A 6,916-nucleotide genomic window follows, 5' to 3' on the forward strand; every position below is an offset into this window, starting at 1 on the left:
GACCAAGATTACTATATCCAGCAAGGCTATCATTCAAATAGACAGTAAAATAAAGAGCTTCCCAAACCAAAAGAGAAAGAAAGAAAGAAAGAAAGAAAGAAAGAAAGAAAGAAAGAAAGAAAGAAAGAAAGAAAGGCTAAAGGAGTTCATCACCAAGTCAGTGTTATAAGAAATGCTAAAGGGAGAGAAACCAAGATGGCAGCATAGGTAAACACCGGAAACTGCTGCCTTGCACAACCACATCAAAAATACAACTAAAAGACAAAACGGACATCATCCAGAACCACAGGAAGGCTGGCTGCGTGGAAATTCTACAACTAGAAGGAAAGAGAAAGGCACACTGAGACTCAGAGGCGGTGCGGAAGTAAAGTGCGGAGCTAGGCCTCATCTGGGCACCTCCAAACCCCAAACAAAGAAGAGAAATCTGCAGATCTCTCCATAGCTCCTGCTGGGTAGCCTCAGGCAGAGGCTAAATTAGCACCTCCTTAGAAATCCAAGAGCCAGTGTACCCAGTGGTCAGAGTGAGACCATCCAGGTTACAACTCCTCAGATCCATAAGGGACACACTCAAGGGGCAGACTCAGTGAGCACCAAAGCCCCAGTGAAGCAAGTCTTGCCCCAGAAGGGTGTCTCCAGCACAGAAGTTCTCCCACTGCAGACACAACAATCAAGGCTTAACTACAACAAGACTGAACAAAGCCCACAAAGGGGTGCACCAAGAGTGTTCACCTCAGGTAATTGGGGAGGCTGAGCCACTGGGCCCTATAGGACACCTAGCACAGAAAGCCACTCTATGAACACAGGGAAGCATAAAAATGCGGAGACAAAGAAACAAGTCACAAATGACAGAAATGGAGGAAAGCAAACTACTGGATACGGATTTCAAAACCACGGTTATAAGGTTTTTCAAGAATTTTCTAGCTCTTCTCTCTGCCCCTCCCCTTCCTTCCTCACCACCCCCTTAGAGCCAACCAGCCCATCGGGCTTCTAACTGACAGTTGTTGTCCAGCTCAGTGGCTGCGCTGCCTTCTCCTTGCCGGGTCTGGCAGGTAGAGAGGGGTGGGAGGGGTGTGAGGGAGAGGAGGAGGAGGAGGAGCCTGATCCGCCCCGCGACCCAGCGCTGCGGGCCCTCTCCGGGAGTCGAGAGGACCCGCACTTCGTCCTTGCCCCCTTCCAGTCCCCTCTCTGGTCCGGGAGGGGGTGGGGTGCCGAGGCCCCGGCGGCCGACTGGGCCAGCAGGTGAAGAGCAGGCCAGGTGCGGAGGGGTGAGGCCAGGGAGGGCCGCACCCGCCGCCGCCAGGGGGAGGGGAGAGGAGGGCACCTAGGCTCTCCTCTTCTCTCCCCCATCCCCCGCGCGCCATGTAACCCCGCCCCGCTGGCGGCGAGCTCGAGACCCCCGCGTGCACGGAGCCGAGAAGGCTGCAGAGGAGAGCGAGGCCCGATGTGGCTGGGGTTGCGCGGTGCAGCGGCGCCCTGAGGAGGTGGCCCGCGCTCACGCGTCCCCCAGCGCCTCAAGCAGCCGCCCCGCATCGCTCAACCTGGGCCTGCCGGGGGCGTGAGCACGCCCAAGACGCTGCGGGAGATGGAGCTGGCCGAGGAGGAGGAGAGGCCGCCGCCCACAGTCGCCCGCAGTCGAGGAGGAGGACTAGGAGGAGGTGGCAGCGGCGGCCCGGCCTTAGGGCCGGCCCGATGGAGGGGTGCCTCCTCGCGGGAAGACGCGGACGGCCCGGAGGCGGAGGAGGCGGCGGCGGCAATGGTAGTCCGGGGCAGTGGCTGCAAGGAGCAGGAGTTGAGCTGCGAGCTGCAGCAGGGCTACCGCATCCTGGGCGAGTTCCTGCAGGAGAAGCACCGTGGCCTCACTGCCCGCTTCCTGCAGCCTTTGGGGGGCGTTGCCGCCGGAGAGGAGGAGGAGGAGGAGGCAGCGGCGGCGGCGGGGCCGCGCGGCGGGGGGGGGGGGGGGGGGGGGGGGGGGGGGCCGGAGCAGTCGCTCCCTCCTGCAGCATCCCAGGCAGGGCCTGTGTCTGCTGAAGATGGAGAAGTTCAGCAGCGGCCAGTACGGGGGCATCACCGAGTTCGTGGCGGACTTCAGGTCGATGCTGGAAACGCGCTACCGCCTGCACGGAGTGGACCACTGGGTCTCCAGGCAGGGCCAGAAGCTGGAGATGATGCTGGAGCAGAAGTTGGCATTACTCTCTCGGCACTTGACAGAAAAGACAACAATAGCAGTTACATCTAGAGGCTATTATGGATTGGAGGATGAGAAGGGAACTGCATGTACTTCAACAAGGAGTCGGTCAACACCACAAAGTTTGGCGGGCTTGACAAGTGGAGTTTTTGAATCTATAATGGTTCAAGTTTTGAGACACGAAGAACAGCTGAGAGCAAAAGAAGAAAAAAGGCTTCGGGAGCAGGAGAGAAAAGAAGCAGAAGAAGCTAGTCAAAAGGAAATAGAAGAATGGGAAAAAAGACTTCTAGCTCAAGCAGCTCCAAAATGTATGGAAACCATGTGGGAAATTCCAGCTATTGGGCATTTCCTTTGCTTAGCCCAGCAAATTCTAAACTTGCCAGAAATAGTCTTCTACGAATTGGAACGTTGTCTTCTGATGCCTCAGTGTAATGCTTTTTTACTTCTCTATTAAGTCCTCCTCATCGCAGAACTACCTTACATCGAAGACCTACTTTGCCTTATAGGACCTGGCAGGCAGCACTGAGACAGAAAGTACACCAGTGGTACACTGCTGTAGGGCAGACTGAAAATCCCAATAACTGTCCTGAGAAACTTGGGTTGTGTCCTCAGTTTTTTAAAGTTCTTGGAGAAGTTAATCCATTGGAAGAAAAACCTTTTCACGAACTACCTTTCCACCAAAAAGTGTGGTTGCTTAAGGGTCTTTGTGACTTTGTGTATGTAACACAAAAAGAAATTCAAGATGCTGTACTTGGACAGCCTATTCATGAATGCAGGGAAGTTATACTTGGTTATGATTATTTGGAGAACGCTTATGTACATTTCCCACAGTTCTGTGGTGCAGATGTACGGATTTACAAGCAGAGACCTTTTCAGGCCCCAGAATTTCCAATTACACCCATTAAAATACAAAGAGTACCTCGGATTAAACTGGAAAAATTGAAGTGTGACTATTTTAGTACAAGTAATGGAGAACATAGGTGTGGTAGAGAAGGCCTGCCCTCTGCCTTCAAAAAAGAGAAAGAATTTAATTTGGATCCAACTTGCTGCCTAGCTAAAATGAACTTGGATAATCATGACATCTCTGTTGAAATGGAAGTGAAATCCAACTGTGAAATTAGAATTCGCAGACCCTGCGAAATTAAGAAAACTGATTGCTGTAAAGAAAATTTAGAGAAACCAGGAAGTCCAGGTGAAGTTACTGGCTTTGGAGAACCTCTTAGTCCAGGTGAAATAAGGTTTATAGAAAATCACGAAAGATATGGTGAAGCTTCTAGAGCAGCCATGGGCAAACTACGGCCCGCGGGCCAGATTCGGCCCGTTTGAAATGAATAAAACTAAAAAAAAAAAAAAAGACCGTACCCTTTTATGTAATGATGTTTACTTTGAATTTATATTAGTTCACACAAACACTCCATCCATGCTTTTGTTCTGGCCCTCCGGTCCAGTTTAAGAACCCATTGTGGCCCTCGAGTCAAAAAGTTTGCCCACCCCTGTTCTAGAGTAAAGCCTAAACACAGTCCATTAAAAGAAAATGCTCTGAAATCTTGCCAAATACATGTAAATGGAAGTCACAATGATCACGCAGAAATTAGCTGCCCCAAAGTTGTAAGGGATATTTCATTAGAGCAGTCATTGCAGAGCCACAAGAAACTCAAGCTAACTAAAATGAGGGCAAAAAAGAAGAAAAAGAAAAAAAAAGAAATTAAAAGATGCTTTGAATGAAAACTTACAGAGAAAGCATGAATGTCTTCATTCTCTTCCATTCAAGTCTTACAAACCTGAGATCCAGAATAAGTTATTAATCATCAAAAAGAAGGCAAAACACAAGAAGCACAAATCTGGAAAAAAATTCATATTTAAAAAAGCAATCATAAAGAAGAGGAAAACTATCATAAAGTTACCTACTGTACCAGAATTTCAGCTTATTTGCACTAATCTTGATGAACTCGGGGCCTTAATCACAAAAATTGAGAATGAACTCAAAGATCTGGAAAACAGTAGAAAAAAATCAGGTAAATGGTATCATCGGAGGCAAGCTGTAAAAGAATTGCATAGTACATTGATACGTCTTTTAAATGAACTGCTGCCATGGGAACCAAAATTAATGAAAGCCTTTCAAAGAAACAGGTAACTCAAGTTTTATAATTTGTTTTATTTACTTTAGGGCTCTGAATTTAGGACTTATGAGAAGATGTCCTGGAATATTTAGTAGTTTTTATTGATTTATAATTTAGCAGCTATTTTGAGTGTCTCCTATGTACAAGAGACTTCCCAAGCCCTGAATAAATAATGTTAACAAAACCCTTTCTCTGTGCCTTACATTCTTCTTCTTTATTGTAGTAAAATGCACAAAATTTACCATCTTAACCAGGATTAAGTGTGCAGTTCAGTGATTTAAATACATTAATAATGTTTTGTTACTATTATGCAACCATCTCAAGAACTGAAACTCTATAGCTATTAACTCTGCATTTTCCCTGCTCCCTAGCCCCTGGTAACGACCATTCTATATTTTGTCTCTATAATTTTGACTACTATATGTCCTTATATAATATACAATATTTGTCTTTTTTTGAATTGCTTATAGAATAATGTTCTCAAGCTTCATTCGTGTTACAGCATATGTCAGAATTTTCCTCCTTTTGAAGGCTGAATAATATTCCATTGTTTGCATTTATCACATTTTCTTTAGGTAACAATTTTCATGTTGTTAGCTATTATGAATAAATTGTTATGCACATAGGTGTACAAAGAAAAGAATTTTCTAGAAACCACCGATAATTTAGTAAGACCCTCAATAAGCCTAGTGAAACCGCTGATAAATATAGTGAGACCCTCAAGAAATCTAGTGAAAAGCTCGAGGATATGGAAAAGGACCAACTAGAAATTAAGCATACCCTGACTGAAATAAAGAATATTATACAAAGTTCCAACAGCAGACTAGAGGATCACAAAAGTCAAGTCAAAGATTTGAAATATGAAGAAGCAAAAATCACCCAACCGGAAAAACAAAAAGAAAAAAGAATCCAAAAATATGAAGATAGTGTAAGGAGCCTCTGGGACAACTTCAAGCATACCAACATCCGAATTATGGGGGTGCCAGAACAAGAGAGAGAGCAAGATATTGAAAACCTATTTGAAGAAATAATGACAGAAAACTTCCCCTACCTGGTCAAAGAAAGAGACTTACAAGTCCAGGAAGCACAGAGAACCCCAAACAAAAGGAATCCAAAGAGGACCACACCAAGACACATCATAATTAAAATGCCAAGAGCAAAAGACAAAGAGAATCTTAAAAGCAGCAAGAGAAAAACAATCAGTTACCTACAAGGGACTGCTCATACGACTGTCAGCTGATTTCTCAACAGAAACTATACAGGCCAGAAGGGAGTGGCAAGAAAAATTCAAAGTGATGAAAAGCAAGAACCTACAACCAAGATTACTTTACCCAACAAAGCTATCATTCAGAATTAAAGGTCAGATAAAGAGCTTCACAGATAAGAAAAAGCTAAAGGAGTTCATCACCACCAAACCAGTTTTATATGAAATGCTGAAAGGTATCCTTTAAGAAGAGGAAGAAGAAGAAAAAGGTAAAGATACAAATTATGAACAACAAATACACATCTATCAACAAGTGAATCTAAAAATCAAGTGAATAAATAATCTGATGAACAGAATAAACTGGTGAATATAAGAGAGTCGGGGCATAGAAAGGGAGTGGACTGACTATTCTTGGGGGAGAAAGGGGTGTGGAGGGTGTGGGAAGAGACTGGACAAAAATTGTACACCTATGGATCAGAACAGTGGGTGGCGGGGGTAAGGGCAGAGGGTGGGGTGGGAATCGAGTGGAGGGGAGCTATGGGGGTGGGGAAGAGGACAACTGCAATAAGCTGAACAATAAAGATTTAATAATAATAAAAAAGAAATGCTAAAGGGATTGCTTTAAGGGATTGCTGAGAAGAAACAGAGAGAGAAACCTAGCTATACAGAATTAAAATGGCTATAAATAAGTACCTCTCAGTAATGACCCTAATTGTAAATGGATTAAGTGCTCCAATGAAAAGGTGTAGGGTAGCCCTAACCGGTTTTTTTCAGTGGATAGAGCATCAGCCTGCAGACTCAAGGGTCCTAGGTTCCATTACGGTCAAGGGCATGTACCTTGGTTGTGGGCACATCCCCAGTGGGGAGTGTGTAGGAGGCAGCTGATCGATGTTTCTCTCTCGTCGATGTTTCTAACTCTCTATCCCTCTCCCTTCCTTTCTTTAAAAAATCAATAAAATGTAATATATATATATATATGTCATAAATATATATATATATATATATATATATATGTCATAAATATATATATATTTATGACAGCAGTTCAGTTTTTTTAAAAAAGGTGTAGGGTAACTGAATGGACACAAAAACATGACCCAACTATATGCTGTCTACAAGAGACCCACCTCAAAACAAAAGACACACACAGGATGAAAGTGAAGGGATGGAAAAAAATTTCCATGCAAATGGAAAAGAAAAAAAAAAGCTGGAGTAGCAATACTCATATCTGACAAAATAGACTTCAAAAGCATCATGCAGGTAAGAGAAATAACCCAGCGGAGAAAGATAAATATCATATGATCTCATCTCACTCATTTGTGGAATATAATGAACAACATAAACTGATGGAAAAAAAATAGAGCCAGAGGGAAAAAATATATATACTAGAATATAACAGAAGTAATC

The 6,916-nt window shown here is 44.3% G+C and overlaps 1 pseudogene; it reads left to right on the forward strand.

The window, feature by feature from the left end:
• The first annotated feature begins 1,582 nt into the window (after positions 1-1,582).
• Positions 1,583-4,319, forward strand: LOC118654035 (annotated as a pseudogene).
• Positions 4,320-6,916: the final 2,597 nt, after the last annotated feature.

Source organism: Myotis myotis, unplaced genomic scaffold, assembly GCF_014108235.1.
Source record: "Myotis myotis isolate mMyoMyo1 unplaced genomic scaffold, mMyoMyo1.p scaffold_m19_p_4, whole genome shotgun sequence".
NCBI classification, from domain to species: Eukaryota; Metazoa; Chordata; class Mammalia; order Chiroptera; family Vespertilionidae; genus Myotis; species Myotis myotis.